Below are 23,381 nucleotides of genomic sequence, written 5' to 3' on the forward strand. Positions count from 1 at the left end.
TCAATTTCTAAAATTTTAGGAATTGTTGCTTTTAAAGGATGTTTCTATTTTATAAACTCTGCCAGTCTTTGCCAGCCTCCCTTAATGCAAAATTGCTCTAAACCCCACCAGATCTGAATATTTGCACGGATCTCTAATATGTATGTCATCACCATAATGTTTGTGTTGTGGTTTTTTGCAAAAGAATTGAGGCAAGGCCAGCATAAGGATTGCACGGTTTGAGGCTTGTGGGCATGAGGGTAGAGGACGGAAAGAGAAAGAAGAGAGGAGATTATAGCTCTCCTAATCCCAAACTTCATTTCTAATTTAGCCTGATTTATGTTAATCATATACCTTTCTTCTTTTGCTTAAAAGACTTTTCTTGTTTTTACCAGATCTGGATTTGGGGTTGTCTTGTTTTTGTTCAGCTTTATTTTGTAATTTTGAAGAATACGAACAGAGTGCTGGCTGGCAGTGGTGGCAGTTTACCCTAACTGAGGCTTCTGTCCAAAATTGTGACTTTTAGAAGGAATTTTGTAGGTTAACTACCAAGAGGAGATCGTTCATTTTGGCACCTCATTTTCCCTGCAATTTGGGGGTCTGGTGATAAGGAGAAGGGACGCAGTCCACATAGGTCAGTACCGCCACCAGCTGAGGCGGCAAGATGCTGACCCTGCCTAAGGAGTTGAGGCTGGAGGGGAAGTGGCCACAGCCCAGGAGGTCAGTTGTCAGCTACCCTTCCCGAGGCCACATGGTCAGGGAAGCCTTGTGACAGTCTGTTCTCATTCCTGCAACTCATTAAAGCACATTATGAAGTTGCATAGTTTGGGGCCATTATTTCTGCTTAGATTGTGACTGCAAACATATCCGAGGAAAGTTCAGCAGGAACTTTTCCGGTGCTTTCCTGAGTGTGTCAGGTCAGGATGCACTTTTTGCAGATGCCAAGTGAGGTTCTGGCGTTGACCCAGGACATCGGGAGCGCAGCTGCCAAACAGCACGAGGCGGGGTGTGTGAGGCGAGTTAGGGTCCTTGGCTTCCAGAATGGGATGCTGATGGCATGGCTATAAAACGTGCTGAGAGGAATTTTATTTTTAAATTCTTTTCTTACTTGATGTATTTGAAACAGCACATACTCTGTAGACTGCCCTGTTAACCTTGGCTGCCTAGTTTGTTTTATTTTAAAGGATTCTTTTCAACTTTAAAATTAAACATACAGTTGTATAGTGGTAGCAGTGAGGAGTGGGGAGGTTTTCTTTTTACTTTTACTGGTTCTCCAAGATTAGGAGTAATACATTTTTTTTAATTAATAAACTTTTTTTTTTTAGTAGCTTGGAGTTTTCAGAAAATTGAACAAAGTTCAGAATTCTCATATACCCCTTTATGTCTTCCCCTCCCCCAAGTTTCCCCTATTATTAACATCTTGCATTACCTGGCTCAGTTGTTACAATGATGACCAATATTGATATGTTATTAACTAAAGTCCAGAATTCACATTAGGGCTTACTCTTTGTGTTGTACAGTTTGAGTTTTGACAAATGTATTGACATGTATCCACCACTGCAGTATCATACAGGGTAGTTTCACTTGCCTAAAAATCCCTATGGCTCCACCTGTTTATCCTTCCCTCCCTCCCCCTAAGCCGGTGGCAACCTGTATTTGTGGGGAGAGGGTAGGGGTTGTTGTTTTTTGTTTGGTTGGTTTTGTTCTTTTACTGTTTACAAATTTTCCCTTTTCCAGAATGGGAATATACTTGGAATTATACAGTACATAGCTTCTTCAAATTGCCTTCTTTCAGTTAGCAATATGCATTTGAGCTCGTCCATGTCTTTGCACGGCTTGATAGTCCATTTCTTTTTATTGCTGAAAATACTCTGTTGTGTGGATGTTTATCCATTGTGTGGATTGTTTATCCATTCACCTTTTAAAGGACATCTTGGTTGCTTTCAAGTTTTGGCAATTATGAATAAAGCTGCTGTAAACATCTTTGTTTGGGTTTCGTGTGAATATAAGTTTTCAACTCTTTGCGGTGAACACCGAAGAGTGTGATTGCTAGATTATATGGTTAAGAGTACGTTTAGCTTTGCAAGAAGCTGTCTTCCAAAATAGCTGTACCATTTTGCGTTCCCACCAGCAGCAAATAAGAGTTCCTGTTGCTCTACATCCTCACCAGCATTTGGTGTTATCAGTGTTTTAGATTTTGGCCATTTTAATAGGTGTGTAGTAGTATATCACTGTTGTTTTAATTTTCATTTCCCTGGTATATGATTTGAAGAAACTTTTCACATGCTTATTTGCCATCTTTATGTCTTCTTTGGTGAAGTATCTGTTTAGATCTTTTTCCCATTTTTAAATTGTTGTTTGTTTTCTTATTGTTAAGTTTTAAGAATTATCTGTAAATTTTGGATACCAGTCCTTTGTCAGATATGTTTTTCAAATATTTCTCTCAGTCTGTGGCTTGTCTTTTCATTTTTTAAATAGTGTCTTTAGTAGAGCAGTAATTAATTTTTTATTTGTATATAATCAGGAAGAAAAATGCTTTCAAATCAACCAGACTCGCATCTTGGCTTAGCACCCATTCCACATCCAAGAAAGTATAAGTAGTCTGAGAGGAAAAGGTAATCTGTCATTTAGATGTTAAACATGTGAGAACCTGACACAAGTGTGTTCCCCGAATTAAATATAATCAATTTTAAGTACTATAGGGATGCAAGACAGACACAATCCAAAAGTAAATAAGAAAAAAAAAATATGACTATATGCAGAACCATGCTAAGATTTTTCTCCAGTTTTCATTTTTCTACAAGTTTCCTGTTTCTTGCTACTTATATTGGTTAGGTCACTAGAATTCCTAAAATGACCAAGAAAACTCCAGTTGTCAGCTTCTGGTAAAAACTGTATTTAGCAGAAGAAAAGGTATTGGCTTAAATCAGAGAGGGCTGGGAAAGAGTGAAATGCACACTTATTACTCATTTATTTAGATATTCAGCAGATATTTACTGAGCACCTACCAAGTGACAGGAACTATGTTGGATGCTGGTGGTATACAAGGTAGCAGGATCTAGGCTTGTCCTTGTGAAGTTTACATTCCAAGAGGGAAATAGACAAGTAATTCCAAAATCAAGTGTCCTTTGACTGAAGTGTTAATAAGAGTGAGCACTGGATCTGAGCTCCAACCAGGATACTGGGTCTCAGAGGAGTGAAGAAGGGCCAGATAGGCTTAAACCAAAGCTGAGAACCGAAGGGCGGATCAAGAATCAGCCAGGCAAAGAAAGGAGAAAGGTGTCTCCAGCCCCCTAACTGTTCCCTTTCCATACCTGGGAAAGCTCACATGGGAGAGATAGGAGATTTTGGTTGTTCTTGTTTTTACATTTTTTAAAATTCTGAAATGTAACATGCCTACAGAAAAAAAAAAAAAAACATTTAAAACAGAGTTGGGCAGTGTAGGGAATTATTATAAGGGAAACCCACACATAACTACTGAGATTGCAAAAAGGATTGCCCACACCTCAGCAATGTTCTGCACACCCTTTCCTGATTATGACTCTCTTTTTCTTCCTAAGTATGCATCCTAAATATCATAGTTCCATTTTGCCTGTTTTTAAACTTTGCATAACTAGAATCACACAGCATGCATTCATTTGTTTCTAGCTTTTTCTTTTTTTCCCTTAACATTACATTTTTTAGGATTAACTTGTTTATTTTCATTGCTGTAGAGTATCCTACTCTGTGAATCCAGTCTTCTGTCACTGGGCATCTGGGTTGCTTCTGGCTTAGAGCTCTTATTAAAAAAGAGAGAGAGATGTCCACAAATGATGGTCCCACACTCTCAGCAGTACAGTATAGCAGGCTTTGGAGTCAAGCAGACTTAAATGGACATCTCAGCCCTGCCACTCTAACAGCTTTGTGACTTTGGGCAAGTTACTTAACCTCTCTGTGCCTCTTTCTTCTCATCTGTAAGATAGGAATAATAAAAATACCTATAACATGGGATATGCATGTGAAGTGCTTCACATAATACTTGGCATATAGTAAGCATTCAACAGAAGTGTGCTCCTGCATGGGGTTCTGTTTCTTATTCATGGGAATATTTCATTTTTCTGTGGGTAAGTTCTCTACTGAGTTTATATGGCCTGACTTATCTGGGTCTGGAATTATAGAAGCCTTTGAGATACTTCTCCTCAACCCTCTTATTTGACAGATGAGGAAACTGAGTCCCAGTTGGTCAACACAGAGCTGAGTTCTAGGGAGAAATCAAGGAAGTGGTGCCTCTGGACCACTCTTATGGCCCAGACTATTCGGTTCTTTGGACAGCCACTTTAGCTTCTTACATGTATTTTCCTTTTTGTTCTACAAAGGAACAGGGGAAAATAGAAAGCTCAAGGGGGTGGAACAGTTAGCTCTATGGGCACCAATAGACTGTGAAGTCTGTTACGTTATGCCCAAGCTATCTGTGGTTTGTGTATTGGTCAGAGTTTGTGATTTCATGGGCTCTATCCTGGTTAGGGTCAGAGGCAAGCACGCAAAATAAGGGACTTAAAACCATGCCTCAGGCATTATTGGCATTAGGTATAGGTGTTCTGTTTAGCTTGGACTGCTGTCAGATTTACATAAAAATTACTTGTTGTTTCTTTCTAAGGAATAAATATATCTCTTATTAAGCTATAAAGGTGAAGTTGGGGTAATGACAGGAAGGAGAAATTCAAGATAAACAACTGACATTAAATGAGTCCACAATTTACTTCCAAGTGTGAACAATTCTCAGCGACTTTCTGTTCCCCTGCTTCAAGTCTGCATTCTATCCTAAACCAGACTTTTCTGAGCAATGCCGACCACCAGCCCCAAACCTTTCCAGCCCCATATTTTGCCTGTCTTTCCAGGACTTTGCTGGTATTTAACCCTTTGATTAGCCTGAACTTCCTTGGTCTCTGATCCACATTCCTAAGAATTTGTGCACATGTGTGTGTTTTTATGTGTGTGACGCTCTAGCAGCTTTGAGGGAACTCCAGGTCAGGACTTGTCCTTCAAAAATAAGACTCCAGAGGTGCCTGGGTGGCTCAGTCAGTTAACCGTCTGCCTTCAGCTCAGGTTATGTCCTGCATCTTGCTCAGCCGGGAGCCTGCTTCTCCCTCTCCCTCTGCCTGCCACTCCCCCATTCATGCTCTCTCTCTCAAATGAATAAATAAAACTCTAAAACAAAACAAAGCAAAAAAAAAAACAACAGCAACAAAAATAAGACTCCAGATTATCAGTTTAACGCATGAGAATAGAGCCTGGCACAAGGTAAGCACTTAATAAACATTTAGCTGCTGCTGTGATTTCTTACCCCTCAAATGAGAATCATTTCTCAAAGTAGCAATTTCCAAGTTAGCAACTCCCCCTTTCCTTTCAAATTGTCAAGACTTACGAAGTATGCTAAGATTTCTATAAACTGCTCTTGGTTTTTCCTCGATGTCACCGCAAGTCTCAAGAGTTTATCACCTTGAACCTTTACTGCATTTAAGAAGAATGGGACTAATTTGTTGGTATTTTCTGGGTCTGTCAATTTGTGTAATGGGAGGAGTTCTGTTTCATTAATCCACCTAAATGGTACAGGGGCTATACCCCTCCCACCAACTCAGATCTCCATTTCCTTTCTTCACTATCCAAAAGGGTCTGTTCAGCTGCTTAGCAGTGAGCAATGAGAACAGCCAGTCTACCTAGACATTAGGCTGGGTTTGTCTGACATATACATGAAGACTCAGCATTCCCAAAGGGACCTTTCCTTTTTAAAGGAAGAAATTAATGATATCCCTTTTCATTAAATCGGTGCCAGGTATTTTCTCTAAGCAGCCTATTTAAAAGAACAAATTCAAACAGGTCCAAGAAACAAATGCAAGAGATCTACAAAGCTCTTAAGGGATGAGTTTACATACTATCCTCATTTCAAAGGAGAAGTTTTTATGCCCGGACACAATGGCTGAGCTCTCCCAATGGGCACACACCAACTTTAAATGTCAAATTCTGCATTTGTGCAGAAATCAGATAAGTGCAAAGAGCTCTAGGCTTGTTTCTGTTCTTAACTGATTTGTCCTCCAAAGGACAGTTCATATGCTAACTCATTACACAAGGTCCTGAATGTTTGGGGTGTGGGTGGGGGACAGAACATCCAAGGATCCACTCCAGATCTCCAAGGATCAAATTACAAAGTGTCCATTCCATTTGTCCTTCACTGCTCTATTTATCCATGCTCAGGGTAGCTCAGCTCACAGCATCACACTTGTACTCTGCCTTCTGATTTTCAACTTGCGTTGCTGCCTGGGGACCAGGGCTCTTCTCATCTCTTGTGGGCTGGTCATTCCTTGCTCTAGACTACATCCTCTTAATCAGTCCATTAATGGAACCCCCACTTCATGTAGCAGTTTCTATTTAACGCTGTGGGAAGGCACTGGAAAAAAGTACATCCTATTGTCTCTCCCCTTAAGGAGTTAGAATAGATGCTCCCTTTAACCCACCACTCTGAGCAAATCAACCCAATGAGCATAAGGGACACCTGTAAATAACTGCTGAGTGATTAGAGGATGGAACATACACTGCATAAAGGCTTTGTTTACATTATGTGTAACCAGCAAAATATAAACATTGACCTTAGACACTGACCCTCTTTAGACATTTATTTCTGACAAATGGTCAACCAGGATGATTTCATACATTCTTTTGCAGACCTTTTTATATCATGAGCCTCTTGGAGAAGCTAATGGAATCCGTGCACTCTGACCCTAGAAATATGTTGCATATAATTTCAAGAACTTTTTGAACGCCTTCATGTTCCTATCAGTGTCTTCATCCCAGGTTAAGAATCTCTATACTAGCGAGAGGAATTGGCTAATTTTGAAGACTGTCAATTTCATGATTAGAAAGCTTAATAGAAAGGTTTCTTTTTTCTTCCCGGTAACGGAACAACAACAGAAAAAAGGGCTACTTTTAATATAGGTAGTTCTTCAAATATTTGTAGATTGCTATAACTTTCTCAGTTAGACTTCTCTTTGAGTTTTTTTGGCTCTGTAATTCATCAAATGACCCTTAAAAGCTGTGGCTTCGTTCAGGAAAGTTTTACGCCAGGATCTAAGGCCTTGGGACTAGACTAGAAGATGTACTTGCATCTAAAAAGGGTAGAGCTGTGGCTTCTCACAAATGCCAAGGCAGGTTACCATAGTCTTTTCCTTCTTCATTAATAAAGAAAAAAACTGATCCGTTTTAAAAAATTAAAAACCTCCAGGGGCGCCTGGGTAGCGCAGTCGTTAAGCGTCTGCCTTCGGCTCAGGGCGTGATCCCGGCGTTCTGGGTTCGAGTCCCACATCGGGCTCCTTGGCTGGGAGCCTGCTTCTTCCTCTCCCTCTCCCCTGCTGTGTTCCCTCTCTCGCCGGCTGTCTCTCTGTCACATAAATAAATAAATAAAATCTTTTTTAAAAAATAAATAAATAAATAAAATAAAAAAATAAAAACCTCCAAATTCTTGAAAGGATTAAAACATTGAGCCCTATGTTTATTTCTCCATCATCTTAGCCCTTTTTTAATAAAAAAAAATATTCCTTATCTGTTGCTCAGTTTTTCATATCTAATAGAGAAGGATTTTTTTTTTTTTTTTTTTTTTTTAGATTTCATTTATTTGAGAGAGAGAACAAGAGAACACAAATAGGCAGAGGGAGAGGGAGAAGCAGGCTCTCCACTGAGCTGGGAGCCTGATGCGAGGCTCAATGTGAGGCTCAATCCCCGGACCCTGGGATCATGACCTGAGCCCAAAGCAGACGCTTAACTGACTGAGCCACCCAGGCGCCCCTGAGAAGCAGGATGCTTTAGAAAATTCTAGAATGAAAGTTGGAAATAAAAATTGAGATAAAATCATTTTACACTTTACTTTGAACTCCCTGCCAAGCGTGATTAATGTTTTCTCAGCCACTTTTAAATGCTCGAATAATTTATGCGCAACATATATTAGTATTGTTGCTCTCCTTGAAAGCAGTTTTCTCCTGGTTCTCATTAATATCAGCCTGAACTTAGATGCTACCCTAGAGCTTCTTAGGCGACTAATTTTAATAAGAACAATAATGGTCCCCAAAATCTCATATGTTGCGTTTTGGAAATTAAAATTGTCTTTAGTTTTTCTTTCATTAAAGGCTGTATTGTAACTATGTAGACTCTAGAGAAGAATCAGGATAGAGGGGGGAAAAACCCACAAAACCCATAAAACCCCCAAATAAGAACAACAAGCCTGACGGAATGTCTAGAGGTAAGGCATTTGGATTTGGTTTTAGGCAGTAAATTAGCCCTCACAGAAAACTGAGTAGGTTGAACCAAGTCATGCCTGAATTCCCTAAAGTTACATGATTCTATAACGAGAAGATGCCAAGGATGCGTGATGCGGCTCTGTGCACTGACAGATATTTATCATCTTCCCCACCACCAGTAAAATGATTGCAGTCTCTGCTAAATTTAAGAAGTGTTTTTTAAGACTTGATTGTGATCCCCACTTGAACATTTCACATACTTCAAGTTTCTGCTCACCCATGAAAGTGTTTTCCTGCCCATCCTGTTATTACAGTCGATGCTCTTTACCTTGACATGGAGGCTGACAGTTATGGGCCTATGGCCTTTCCTCAAATCCTAGAATATATATGTATGTATGTGTATGTATGTGTTTGTGTATAAAACAAGGAATGTATCAGACAGAACAAATTAGGATAAATTGGGTATTGTTTAATTAAAGAGATTATGTTAAAAGTTTATGGGCAGGAGTGGAGCTGTTACCACATGCACATACCTAAAGGGGCAAAGAAAGGGCATGGCATCTGGAACCCAGAAGGAGAAGGCTGTGTGAGGATGGGGCCCTTGAGAAGAGAGGTGACTTTCAGCAAGGAACACATTCAACACAAGACAACACCACAGAGAGGGAGCTGGGAAATAAAAGAGTATTTTCTTTCTTTCCTCACTCTCTTCCTTCCCTCTGATTTCTTGCTAGGGGTCTCTAATGGCCAAATAATTGGGAAGCCAGAGTAGTCCATACTTCTGGAGCAGAGAAGTCCACCTTCTGGGGCAGAGAAGATGGTAGAAATGGATGGAGAATGGATCTGTAAGGAAGAATGCTACATCACTTAAAAGGACCCAATATAGGGGCACCTGGGTGGCTTAGTCATTCAAGTGTCCAACTCAGGTCATAATCTCAGGGTTGTGAGATCAGGCCCTGTATCCGGCTCCACGTGCTGGACATGGAGGCTACTTAAGATTCTCTCTCTCTCCCTCTCCATCTGCTCCTCTGCACCCTCCCTCAAAAACAAAAAACAAAAAAACAAAACAAAACAAAAACGACCCAATGTAACTTCAATTCCTAATATGAAGTTCATATCATCTCCCATAGAAATGAAAAATATGTATCTGGAAGATTTTTTTTTATAATAGTGCATCAGTTACGAGTTGTTCTCTGCTTTAATAAACAGACACTGAAATACAGTGACTTTGATAGACAAATGTTTACGTTCTTTATGTCACTAGAAGTACAGGGAGGGTAGGCAGTTTCTGGCATTGGTTCAGAAGATCAAGAATGTCAGTCCTCTGCAACTCTCCTGGCTTTTCTTTCATGATCCCAAGAAGACTGCTGGAGATCCAGCCATCATAGTTACTTTCTTTGCAAAAGGGCAAAAAACATTTTCCTGGAAGCCCTACCCAATGACTTCTGTTTACATCTCATGGGGCTCCTTTATCTACAGGAGAAGCTGGAAAACATAGTTGATCACTTTGTGCCCCATATGATATAAGGGTTCTGTTGGAAAAGAAACAGGAAAGAATGGAAGTTGAATAGACAACTAGTAGTACCTATCCTAGGTAGAATTTAATCATCTGAGGCACATATGCCCAGGATATTGTTTCATGGTCGTTTCTGAACTTAGGAATTCTCAAGTCCTATGAAGCAGATATTCCCTCCTGAAAGATGAGATTTAGCCTCAGCTCCTTCATGGAATATCAAGGCCTGCAGGGAAGAAAAAGCCCACTTACAAGAGATGGCTATAAAATTCCAAGGCATATATTCAAGGGTCTTGTGGAGAAAGTTTGTGCAAACAAAATGAAGCTATTTCTGGTAGAGTCTAGAAGTAGGAGAAATGGAAAGACACATTTTATTAGCATGCTGTTAGAAGTATGAAGGAACAGATTTTGTGCAAAAATATTTTGCAGTATGTATTAAGAGCCTTTAAAAATTGTTCAGATGCTTTATGCCAATAATTCACTCAGAATTTGTCCTTTTAAAATGTCCAGAAAAAGGAAAACAATTAAATAAATTCGATACAGTTCTATTGTGGAAGAATATATGATGATTAAAAACTACATTTACAAAGCATGTAAGATAGTATACATGCATTGGTTTTATTGTTGTAATAGCCTAAGGTTCTGCTGTGGTTTTGCCTGAGGGTTCCAATCCTCTACATATCCCTTTCTTTTAATATCCAACTGGAATGGTTGGAGCCCCCATCCTAGTAGGACTTATACTTTCCACTCCATTGCTGCCTGTCACCACCTCAAACTTCAGAAAAAAAACAAACACTCCTTTTTTTTTAAGATTTTGTTTTTGGGGCACCTGGCTCAGTCAGTTAAGCGTCTGCCTTTGGCTCAAGTCATGATCCCAGAGTCCTGAGATAGAGCCCCACATCAGGCTCCCTGCTCAGCGGGAGTCTGCTTCTCCTTCTCCTCCCTTCTCGTGCGTCTCTCTCTCACTCTCTCTCTCTCTCAAGTAAAAAAATAAAATCTTAAAAAAAAAAGCTTAAAAAGATTTTATTTTTAAGTAATCTCTACACCCAGTGTGGGGTTTGAACTCACAACCCCAAGATGAAGAGTCACATACTCCACTAACTGAGCCAGCCAGATGCCCCCAAACACTCCTTATAGAAAGAAATTGACAAACAACTTTCTCCTTTCTCATGAAAGGAAAAAATGTAAATGACTGTGACTATATGCAAAAATTTTCAACCTCAGAATTTAATATGAGAAATGAAAATTTATATTTTGCCTATCAAACGGGTTAGACTAGAAGAAAAAAGATGATGCATAGGCTGTCAGGAATACAAGGAAACAAGCATTCATAACATTGTTTGTGTCAGGGCAACAACCTCTTAGGAGGGCAGTCTGCTCATATATTGCTTGGCCCAGCAATACCTGCTCTATAATCTTATCCTCTCTACATGATTGGATAAGAATATTGGAAGCTGTGCATTCTATTCTATGACTGGTTGTCTTGATGTATAAACACAACTCAGTGATGTTAATTCTCGGTCACTCAGAGAATGATGGTAGATGAACGAGAAACAGGGATGTGCTCGACATGGGACATGGTATCTAGGACATAGTAGGTATTTAACATATGTTTATCAAGTGATAAATTAATTCAGATGGGTAGTCTCTTTGGAGGAAATTAGTTTTGTTTCAAAAAGCATCTTGGATCTTACACTTCAGTTGCATATTGTAAATATTTCTGGTCAACAGTTGTAACCATGGGACTAGAGCTTAGGAGATGGGGCTCAGCCATCTGTCTAGAACAGTGGGAGACTTTAAGAAATGGGATTTCTTTCTTTTTGTGTGTGTGTGTTTTTTTTAAACACAAATTCATTATGAAAATGAATGCAGTCTCCAAATAAGACTGGAGAAAAAGATTAGTAGTGGGCCTTGGGAAAGTCTGTAGGGGGCAAGGTAGACTGAATCAGGTTGCTCTGTGGTTTATTTAGCTGTATCCAATACTTTGGATGAGAAGAAACTAAACTGGGTCATCTGATTGGTAAGCATAATCATTTTAGATAAATTAGCATGGTCTGGAGAGATGGTCTCAGGCCCGACTAAAAGGAGGGTGTAGCTTGCTTTAATGTCTTTCCTCCTCCTCTGCTCAAATATTTTTCCCACAACACACCTGAAAATCCCCAAACCTTTGTTGCCAAAGAATTTGGCTATAGTAATCAGTGAGGACAACTTGAAATATTGGTCTTTATATCAGCACATTAACATACATTTGGATTTTAATGATGAAAATATGTTGAATTAGAAACTTCTGCAAGTTTCAGTGTTTATTTTCTTAGTAATTCCCAACAGAATGTGTTCAAATCATTTAATATAAGAAAGCATCTAAAATAGAAGGTTAAGAGACTTATTCTTAACTGTTTCTCTTACAAACGGAAGGACGAAGTAATGTTTTTTAGTTAGAAAGACTCTGGATAGAAAATGCTGTTTAGATATATAACATGGTGACTGAGAAAAAAATTAGTTTTATTTATTTATTTGGCGGGGGTTTTTTGTTTGTTTGTTTTTGAGAGCACACACGTGTGAATTGGGAGGGGAGGGGCGGGGCAGGGCAGAGGGAGAGGGAGAGAAAGAATCTTAAGCAGTTTCCACACCCAGCCTGGGGCCTGACATGGGGCTCGATCTCATGACCCTGAGATCATGACCTGAGCTGAAATCAAGAGTCAGATACTTAACTGACTGAGCCCCCTAGGCACCCCCAAAAAATGAATTTTAAAATACGGCCATGGCATTATTATTTTGTTGGCTGTAACACCTGAGAATTTTTAACCATGTGGATTGTATAAGCAGTAATGTTAAAGCTTACATTTTACTCTCATTTTAAATATATAGTACAGCGAGAATTTTATCGCTTGAATTTTTCGAAGCTCTGCTTATTCTGATAACTAAATATTATTATCCATCTTATGGAGGGAGTTATAAGTGGCCAGTAAGAAAAATTCTATTTCTTTGACAACATTTTCCACTAATTTATTACTGTTATCTACACTAAACTTACTAAAACATTGAAATCAATGGAGTTATTAGATCATGGTAGTGAAAGAAAGCTCAATTTTTAAAAAATTATGCACCAAGTGTGAATGGGTTTGGCATTTTGAAAAGGGTCTCACTCTCAGTAAGTAAATCTTCTCTGTATAATTCTGAAGTTCAACTGTTTCTGATTAGTGTCCTGCTGTCTTATTGGTACCTCCTGGAAGGCAATAAGATTAGTAGCGTGCATGAGTTCCTCATATCTCGTCATGATTGAGTCCAGGTTTGAGAGTGGGGCAGTAACCCAGCCGAAGAACTGCAGCATTCTGTGCATGAGTCACAGACTCAGAGCCTTAGGACTTAAACTTGGGTGTTTTTCAACCATCTAACCTTTGATATTGACAGTTTTAAATGAGACACCTAGCCCACGGCATATGGGAAACGGGTCGAACAATTTTTGTAAGCAACCTTCATTTAAAACAATTTGAACTGTATTTCTTGCATTTATTGTCATGAAGGGGATGTCTTCTTGTCATTCCAGAGTCAGTTTCCTAAGAGCAAAAATAAAATGATGCAACAGAGGAAGGAGAGGGAGTGATTTTAGTGATAAGCTTGGTGTTTAGTTATATAAATCTGATTATCATGCTATAATAATACTATATTTGTAATAATAAATGTAGGGCGACCCAATCAGGTGGAGGCCAGCAGCACAGACAATGAAGGAATTCACTAGAGGCAGAACAAAGGAGGTAGAAGGTATTGAGTACACTGCAAGGGAGCAGCGGGCAGGACTGCAAAGGAGAGACTCTGCCAGGAGACGGTGGTGGGGGCTGCAGTTAAGGGGAGAAGTAGGGAGGAAGTATGGGAACATATGGAATTTTCCTTTTTTGGTGCCTGTGCCTGGTTGTAAAGTAGCCCATTGGTCAGCTAGGGCTTATGTGTATTTTGAGGTGCATCACCTAACGGGCCTGTTTGCATTCAGCGCAGTGGTCACTGTGGGCCCTTTTACCTTACTCAGGTTTCCATTGTTCAAGCCTGTTGCCTAAAAGCAGCCTCTACAATAATTATAATAATATATTCTACTGAAACTGTCATTCTAATGCCAAAATCACAACTAGATGATTGTTCATGAAATCAATAAGAATTTCAATAAGACCTTTGTCAATTTAAGTTTCTCAACCGAAAATGTAACTTTTCCCTCCCCAGTGGCTCTTAGGTGATTCTAGTGAATCTCTTAGGAGATTCAAAGAAGAGGACGTATAGGAATGTTTGAAGCTCTCTTTGGACCCGAAAGTATGACATTCCTTTGTGTACATAAAAAGTCAAATAATGAAATGTTTAATAAGACAGTTAACAGGGACCGGAGCATCAAAGAACAAGTCACTGAGCTTTGCTTCTGATCAGCATAGGCTTTTTGTTTGGGGCCTTTGGCTGAGGTTGCAAGGGAATGATCTGCTAAATGGCTCCACTCTCAATGATGAAAGGCCTCCAGGCAGAAAGTTCAATGAAAAAAATAACACACAGCCAGAGTCACAAACGGAATGTCATTGTAGACAAGCCACCTTTTATTGTTTCTTACAGGGAACAGAAACAACTACAAGTGTTTGGAAATAGGGTCTTAAGTAGTCTTCATACAGCCAAGTTGTAAAAAACTTGATGAGATTTAGGAGTGGGATGAAGAGTCACGTACATTTTTATGTCTTTTAAATTAAAATTTCGTATTCCATTTAGCAACTTTTTAAAGAAGTAATAGTATTAACATTTCTTGGAAACAAATACAGTTTACAGCAGGTCTTCAAGTGAGGCACTCTGGTGCTCTGCTGGGCACTGGATAAATTATGGTTGTACCAAGATGTTGCCACAGTCGGGCAGGACCGGGCCATGGGAGCGCCTCTGTCTGTGGCCTGGTTGTGCCACACAGATAGTCTGACTTGCCGTGTGTGTCATGACATGGCAAAGGCTAAAAAACCTGGTTTACAAATATGCTTTGCAAAATCCCTGAATTCTTTTTTTTAATGTTTTTTTATTATGTTAGTCACCATACATCCCTGGTTTTTGATGAAAATCCCTGACTTCTAAAAGAAGGAGCATGTTAAATTATTTTGGGAGTAAATACACAGAGGCAGAAAGAGTATAGTGTAGCGTCTCCAGATAGAATGCACAACGTGCGTGGTGATAACAGGGCAGAGTGTGAGGGAAGGCCAGTGCAGGAAAGCCAAGGACTCCCGAAGGGTTTTTTTGCTTCCTTTGCTTGACCACACTGACTTTCTAACAATAAATACTCAGAAATGTTCTAGCAAATGTTCAGGAGTGAAGGCATATGGAGCGTTTGATTTTGTTTGTGTTTAAAATATGGTTTCCACACAGATGGCATTGGTTTAGCTGTTGTGTGACTTTGTTTGGATCTTCTTTTGCTCAAAAAAAGAGATGAGAACCATAGCTCTTTGAAATGTCCAGCTCCCAGGTTTGTCTTCTGTAGTTTGCTTCACCACATTTGCAGAGGTACAGGCTTTTGTCCCTAAGATATCTTCATTTGTGAAATGACAGGACTTTCAATAGTAGTTTCAGCTGGACCTTGGAATATTAGGGTGGAGGCATAAAAGGAGGCTGTGAAATTCCATGGATCATGGATTTAAATATTTAGATTTTTAGATTCCAGAGTGCAGTTGCTGTAGCAGGAATCTGGCCATGCTACCAGAGCTGAGGAAGCCAACTATTTCTTTGAAAGGTTGGCTGTCCAGGGACAAGGTCTACAAAAATGAGTTCAGTGACATATGTGTCCTATTAAATAAGTTGGTGTTTAATATCCAAAGATATTTTTAGATATCCAGTCTTCCATTTTTCCCTTTTAACCTTGGGGAGGACAAATGGGAGGAGAGAAAAAACAAAAAAGAGAAACAAAATCTTAAAATACTAGAAATTCATAAAATTGTGAATGTCACTTTTTTGGTCTGTTAATTATTATGCCTATACTTTCGCATGACTTGGGGCCTGAATATTATTGCAGGGAACACTAGAGTGCTAGCTTTGTTTCCTCTTGTCTGTATGTAGCTTTCTTTTTGTCTGTATTCAGCTTTTCCTAATGGCTCTTCACCCATCTTTCCAAAAGTGAGCTAAAGTCAGTGTCTCACTTTTGCATTTCCCCAGGAAAAAAAAATGCAGCTTCCAGAAATATTCAAATAGTATGTTTTTCTCTTCACACCAATGTGGTATCTGAGGTTAAAGCAATTATATAAGATACCCCCTTACATCAACACACATCAACAGCCTCTGAAGGATTTTGCAATAGAATCCATGAAGCTGCACTTGAATTGTGTGCTAACCCATAAGCAGAAGAGCCATTTCCTTCCTGGGACCTTATGACAAAGAGACTCTGTAAAACGAAGCTGGATTATCGTCTCACGATTTAAGTTTTGAACTGTGATCCATAGAAAACTGAGAGTTGTGGAAATGTTTTGCTTTTATTTCCTAAATCCTAGAATTCAGGTGACTTTGCCAGTTGATTTCCCCCCCCTGCAAGATCTGAATCTTTTAACAATGTCCTCATTATAAGGTGCTGTGGATTATTTGAACATGAGAGTATTTAGTAAGTGCTTCATCTACCTAAACCTAATTTAACTAACTTGAAAGAGGATTAAGGAGACTCAGACACTGGTATGATTGTGGGGGAAGATCCAAACTAATCTTCTGAGCTGCCACAACCATTGTTTCAAATGTTTGGGAATCAGATTTAGATCTCATACACAATTTCAGCTGAAGACAGAGTTTTCCCATTTGGAGAGAGAACGAACTTCTCCCAGCTGCTGTAACAGGAGCTGTGATGTTTAAAGGAAAAGTATATATCAGTTTGGAGTTGAGTTGGTTTATCTTTTTATTTAGCTTCTTCTCTTATGCTAGAAAACCTTATTTTACTAGAGATAAAAATTAATCTTTTTTATATTAGATCCTTGTGAACAAAATAACAGAATGGCCCCATTTCACAGATGAGGAAACTTCTGCTTCTAAAGGTTAGGTGCCTCGTCCACACTCATGCAGCTGGAAAGTGTCGGAGCCAAGATTCCACACAGACTTTTCTCACTGCCAAGCCTGGGCTCTGGACCACCGTGCCCTGTTGTCTTCCATGGCAAACATATTTTATTCTACTGAATGTCGTAAGATATGTCTTAGTACATTTGGACTGCTAGGACAAAAATACCACAGACTGGATGGCTTAAACAACAAACATTTATTTCTCACAGTTCTGGAGGCTGAGATGTCCATGACCAAGGTGCCAGCACATTCAGTGTCCGGTGAGGGCCTCTTTCCTGGTGCCCAGACAAGGGTCCTTCTGCTGTGTTCTCACATGGCAGAAGTCGTGAGGGAGCTCTCCTGCATCTCTTTTCTAAGGGCACTAATTCCATCCCTAATCACCTCCCAAAGGTCCATCTCCAAATATCCACATTGGGGATTAGGATTTGAACATATGAAGTTTGGGGGGGGTGGAGACACAAACTTTCAGTCTATAGCAGACCCCTAACCCTGCTTTGGGGTGGTTTTCCTTAATCATTGTATGGCTGGCTGTGCTGATTTTATTCAGGAAGTGACCATTCGGATTATTTGTCCTTAAAGAGACAACCACTTGTATATTATTCTGGTTTAGTTTTGGATTCTTTATTTACAGTTTTTCTGAATGGTTTTGCAGATCTCCAGGCAGTTCTCAATTGGTACATAGATATCAGTATAAATATTTATCCTACAAATAGCAGCACCCAGCAACCCATCTGTAAATAAAGGCAGGAATTTGAAGTTCCTTATCCTTAAGCCTATTGCTATCATTGTTCCCTAATGTGGTGCTAAGAACATTAGCAATCTTTGCGACATAAATATCTATCCCATCATCCTGAAAGACTCACCAGTAACATCTCCCTTACTGATTTAGAATTACCTCCTAAAAGCCTGCTGTTAACCTTATGTTTCTCAAGATAGATAACACTTAGATTTCTTTTATCAGACTAGCTAGCTGTCTTTCATCTAGCAATGTGTAATTTCTGAAGGAATTAGAGATGTTGGTGGATGTTTTTGAGCAAGAACAACTAAAAGACTTGTTCATTTCTTGAATATACATTCATTTGTCATCTGCTGTGATCCAGGCCACAGAGGTAGAAAGATGAATATGATTCTATACCTGCTTTCAGGTGGGATACTTGTTATTATATTATTATACACAGAATGAAATGGGAGCCCAGTGTTAGGGCATTTAACATGGACTTGGGAGTTAGGGAAGAGGCCAGAAGTAGATGAGCCTGGGCTGGTTCTTACACAGCTAGCAGATGGAGTTGTGTTGGAGCAGAGACTGAGCTCTAAGGAAGAGTTGGAGATAAACTGGAAAGGTAAGTTAGGTATTAGATCAAGAAAGGCCGTGTGTGCTGAACTGAAGAGTCCCATCTTTGTTCTGAAAGTTATGGGGAACCATTGAAGATGTTACTCAGAGAATGACATGGTCATTTAGAAAATTGCCTTTGGCTACCATGTGGAAAATAGATAGGATGGGGCAAAACTGGAAATGAGACTACCAAGAGGTGGTTGCTGGGGTCCAGGCAAGAGATTGGTAAGTGAATTAAAGCAGTGAGATAGATGGAATGATTCCCACAGTTGGGATAAAAGTGGAGTGTACAAGGCCTGGTGGCTGGTGTACAGTGGGACTAGGAGAGGGAGCGGTCTGGAATGAAACACATTTGTTTCTGGCTTGTGCTCTTCCTGAACACATTGTAGAAAAGTGGTGCCTTTTCAACAGTTTTTTAAGGCACTGACTCTCAAAGGCAGCTGTAGATTGTGATGAAATGATACTAGAGAGATAAGTGTGAAAAAAGGGTCAGTCTTTTGGTATGGAAACAAAACACTGCTGGTCATGTTGGCATTTCCTCTACCCACCACCAGCACAGGCCCCACCCTCATGGCCAAGGTTGGCCCTGCTTACACATGATGCACCCCTGGTGCAACATGGCAGATATTCCACTGGGTGATGCACTTGCTTTAAAAAAAAAAAAAAGATTGATTAATTGATTGATTGATTTTAGAAAAAGAGAGAGCATGAGCAAGAGCAGGGGGAGGGGCAGAAGGAGAGGGAGAAGGAGGGAAGCAGACTCCCCACTGAGTGCGGAGTCCACTGAAAGGGCTCGATCCCAAAACCCTGAGATCATGACCTGAGCGGAAATCAAGAGTCAGTGCTTAACTAACTTAGCCACCCAGGCGCCCCTGGGTGATGCACTTCTTGAAATAATTTCAACAAACATAAATATCTATAAACATATGGCTTAATTGAAGAAACAAACAGTGTAATATGTGTTGTGAGTCTATGCCTGGTTCTCATTTTTCTAGGCCAATCTATTATGAGAAATAATTCATGTCACGTCTAGTTTTCCTTTAGATATTCCTGGCCCTTTTATCCCTTAGTAATTTGCCATATAAATTCCGATCTTTCATATTTGATATCCCAGCTGTGCCTTGCACAGTTGGTCTCTATGTGTTTTACTAGTCAGGGATAGGGCTCAAGTGAAAGCTTTATATTTTCTAAGCTAGATTGTGAACTCTCTAAAGCAGAACCACTCTCAGTAGAAGATATCTGTTATTCTGGAGATTGGGCTGCTTCTAGGAAATACTTTATGTACCTAGACTAAGTTGTACCAGCAAAGTTTGCCTGAATTGCGAAACTGCATTATTTGATAACTAGTAGGATGTAGGATGCTTGTGAGTCAGTCAAAGTACAGAAACTACAGAGTGGCAACTGAGGTGATTAATTCAAAATGAACACACGATTGCATTCTTCCAGAAAGAGCTACATCCGGGCTTAAGAACATAAGCTTTCCCACGGTCCAAGAAGTCTATCAATTCCATTATGAGTCTGGGAACCTGTTTATTTTTTAAAGTAAAATGAACAGCTGACAAAAAGCAATTAACCTTGTAAATAAGCAGGAATGATTTCTGGCATTTAGTAGCATGCAGGTTATAGACCTTTGATTGACACAAAATTCTCCTAGAAGTATTTTGTATCATTAATTGAATAAGCTCTAAGGGGAGGGAATGACTGTCCTAGCATAAGCTAGAAAATTATTTTAAGTTAAGAGGTAAGGCAATGCCAATATATTTTTCATGATACATTTTTTAAGAAAAGGGAAAAAAGTCTAAATGACTAAGTGTGCTCATCAGTAGATATATAAACGGTCCTGTTCAAGATTAATTTCCATCAATCAACGATAGTTGTTCTTTCCCCCTCCAGCTTTTCTTGAGTTAATTAGTAACTATAGTCCTAGTTAAGTTTAAAGTTCCTTTAAAATGTGTTCAATAACTGCCTTGTAATTGTATCTCGTTAGTGCTTAGAGCGGAATATGTCTTAGAATTCATCAGCCAATCACCCCATTTTATGGTGGAAGAAACTAAGGACCAAGAAAGTGAAGTGACTTCCAACAGCTCAAAACAAAACGGCTTTCAGAACGCTGAAGCACTTAGTATAGCGCGCGTGTGCTTGTTAATCAGAAAAGCTTTCTTGTGTTCTGTTCGCTGGAGTTAAGTAAATTCCAAAGCCTTGAACTAGTTTTGTTCTGAAATGTGACCATTTTGATGATATGCGCACACGGTGGGCTCTCATTAACCTTTGTCAGGTTTAAGCAATATTTAATTCTAATTGGCGTCATTTTCAGTTGGCCATTATTTAATTTATTGAGATTGACCAGTGTAATATATGGTTTTCAGGATTTCAACACAATTTAGGGATTTTTTGCAATGCAGATATTTTCCTTTTGCCCAAGGCAATAATAGACAGGGATGCAAACACTGCTTTAAAGACGGTGTCTGCTGATTTACATATTTTAAAAGTATTAAGATCAAAGGTAATGAGAATTTAATCCATATGGCATGCAGAAGATAAATAAGAATATTAATACTGTATCAAATACTAATTAAAAGAAACACATGGATCTAATTTTAAGAATGTAACACAGCGATGAAATACTCTTTGTAAAGTTAAGACCTGATTCTTTTGTAAAAAGGACAGTTATGGTGAGTTGGGTTTCCCCCCTCAGGGTGAACGACTGGCTGGTTCATATATATAGCTTTCATAGAATTATGATAATAATTATGAGACAGTGATTGTGCTTTAACAGTTTACAAAGTGCCTTCACATCTTTTTTTCTTAAAGCAAAATTTTTAGTTCCTAGAACTCTTACCCTGATTTCAGTGAAGTGGAAATGTGCTCATAGAGGCAAATGACCCCAGACCTAATATCAATTTTGATCTCAATCTTAATCTCCCTCTCTTCCTCTCCTCCCACTCCTTCTGCTCTAATGATGATTACTCAGAAGGGTACAGGGAAATAAGCACTTTCATTCATCTAGAGTAATGGGTGTGTACATTGGTATATTTTTAGACTATCTATACAACTATCTATAGACTATCTATATTTGTATACTTTATACTAGCCATCTCACTTCTAGGAAGCTACTTTTAGGAAATAATCAGAGATATGGTCAAATGTTTATACCTAAGGATGTTTGTGGCAAGTGTAAGTGAAAAATTTTAATAAACCAAATGTCTAGCAAAAGAAGGGTGTTTAAATTATAATGCATCTTACATGATGTAATATTAGGGAGCTGTTAAAACCATGTTTACAAAGACTGTTTACAGTTACCAGCAAGTGTTTATATTTAAATGTTAAAAAAAAGTAGAATAAAAGATATATGTTGTAATTTTTCATATATAGTTATGTACACCTACATATTTATATTTATTTTATCTGTGTCAGAGGTCAGCATATATTTTCTGTGAAGAACCAGATTGTAAATATTTTAGACTTTGTGGGTCATAGGGTCTCTTGTTCAGCTCTGCTGTTGCAGGGTAAAAGCCACAGGGACAGTACATAATCAAATAATCATGGCTGTATTCCAATAAAAGTTTATTTAGGGACACTGAAATTTTAATTTCACATAATTTTCATGGACCACAAAATATTATTACACTTTTGAATTTTTTCATCCTTTTAAAAATGTGAAAACCATTCTAAGTTCATAAGCCATACAAAAACAGCAGGTTTGGCCCAAGAGTTATTATAGTTTACCTTATGGAAAGAAATACCTTAAAATAGTCAATTACCTCTGAATAACAAAATTGTAAGAGGTCCTTATTTTCTACTTTAATATTCTTACCTATGTGTTCTACATTTTCTTTTTTCTTTTTTTTTTTTTAGAGTAGGGGGAGGGGCAGAGGGAGAGGGACAGAGAAAATCTTAAGCAGACTCCATGCCCAGTGCAGAGCCCGACGTGGGGCTCGATCTCAAAACCCTGAGATCATGACTGAGCCAAAATCAAGAGTCAGATGCTTAACTGACTGAGCCATCCAGGCTCTCAGGTGTCCCTCTACACTTTCTATAGTATGTACGTAATACTTTAGCAATAGGAAGAAAAGAATACACACTATTTTTTTTAAGCACTTGTTAGCATTTCATGAACCTCCCTCCATGTGGCTTCACGCTACTAGGACACAGCCGCCCCACCACACACATACCCTTAATCTTCTCCTCAGCTATTCTACTGAAGAATTTGGGCTTCACCACGACAGGCTGTTTGGGGAGTTTTCCCTTCCCCAAAACTTTGTAGTAGCCCAATCACACCCCAACAATGATAGGAGCACCTCCAGTCTTGTTTTTGGCAGCATTTGCCCATGTCAGCTCACTGACCAAGGTCCACAGTTTGTCAAGGCAGAAGCTCTTGTTCCTGTTTAAGTGGTCATGCCTCAGACCAAGTTTTCTGAAGTGACCTGGGTACTATGTGTCAAAGTTGATCCTGTGGTAATGCGTGACACCAGCATTACCCTGGCCTCCCACATGCATCCAGTGCTTGCCGATGTGGCCGTGGCTCTCGTGGTCCCGAAGTTTCCTGGTTGTCCTCAGTCTGCATGGCATGTTGGCAGCCCAGACAAAAGAGCCACATTATTTTTTAAAAGAAAGACCGTGTCCAGGTTTAACAAATGGTAAGTGGCAGGGGCAAGGTTTGAACAGAAAACCTTTTTACCTTGCCCATTGACTCCTATAATCTCATGGCTAGAAGGATCTTTAGAGATCTATGAATAGTTCAACCCTTTAATTTACAAAAGAAAGTGAAGACTCCAAAACTTAACAGCTTGCTCAAGATACAAGGCAGTCAGTGTGAGAGTCCCAGCTGGCCCCAGTCTTACAGTTTTACAGTCTTACAGACTCCATGTACAGTGCTCTTTTGACTTCCTCCATAGGCACATTAGATGTAGGCAGGATCAGTGGGTTTGTTTGTTTTAATCTCCAAACCACTTTTATTTTGTGTGTACCCTTCCCTTTGTGGTTCCTTTTATAAAAATACCCACAGCTGGGCCTGTAAGCTAATATGTGAAAACACCAGAAGCCTGGTGTCCTAATAAACCTTTATAAAAGCACCCCATATGTGGAACAAGGTAGCTAAAAGAAGAAACATTCGTGGAGTCACCTTTGTCAAAAGAAGAGTCAATTTATGAAGGCTTGGTGAGGTGGTTCACTGTCAGCCCTCGTCTGTAAGAACATGACCCTGACCACCCCTCTCCATGGGAGCTTCTCTACTGCCCCAGGTCCCATCCAGGCCTTTAGA

The 23,381-nt window shown here is 39.4% G+C and overlaps 1 protein-coding gene and 1 pseudogene across 2 annotated transcripts in view; one reads left to right on the forward strand and one right to left on the reverse strand.

Annotated features, from left to right (window-relative positions):
- The window catches only part of MYO3B (myosin IIIB), a 367,772-nt gene that overhangs the window by 296,367 nt on the left and 48,024 nt on the right, over positions 1 to 23,381 (forward strand). The window lies entirely within an intron of this gene.
- On the reverse strand, positions 556 to 22,690 carry LOC113250791 (60S ribosomal protein L27a-like; annotated as a pseudogene).

This window comes from Ursus arctos, unplaced genomic scaffold (assembly GCF_023065955.2).
Source record: "Ursus arctos isolate Adak ecotype North America unplaced genomic scaffold, UrsArc2.0 scaffold_1, whole genome shotgun sequence".
Classification (NCBI taxonomy): domain Eukaryota; kingdom Metazoa; phylum Chordata; class Mammalia; order Carnivora; family Ursidae; genus Ursus; species Ursus arctos.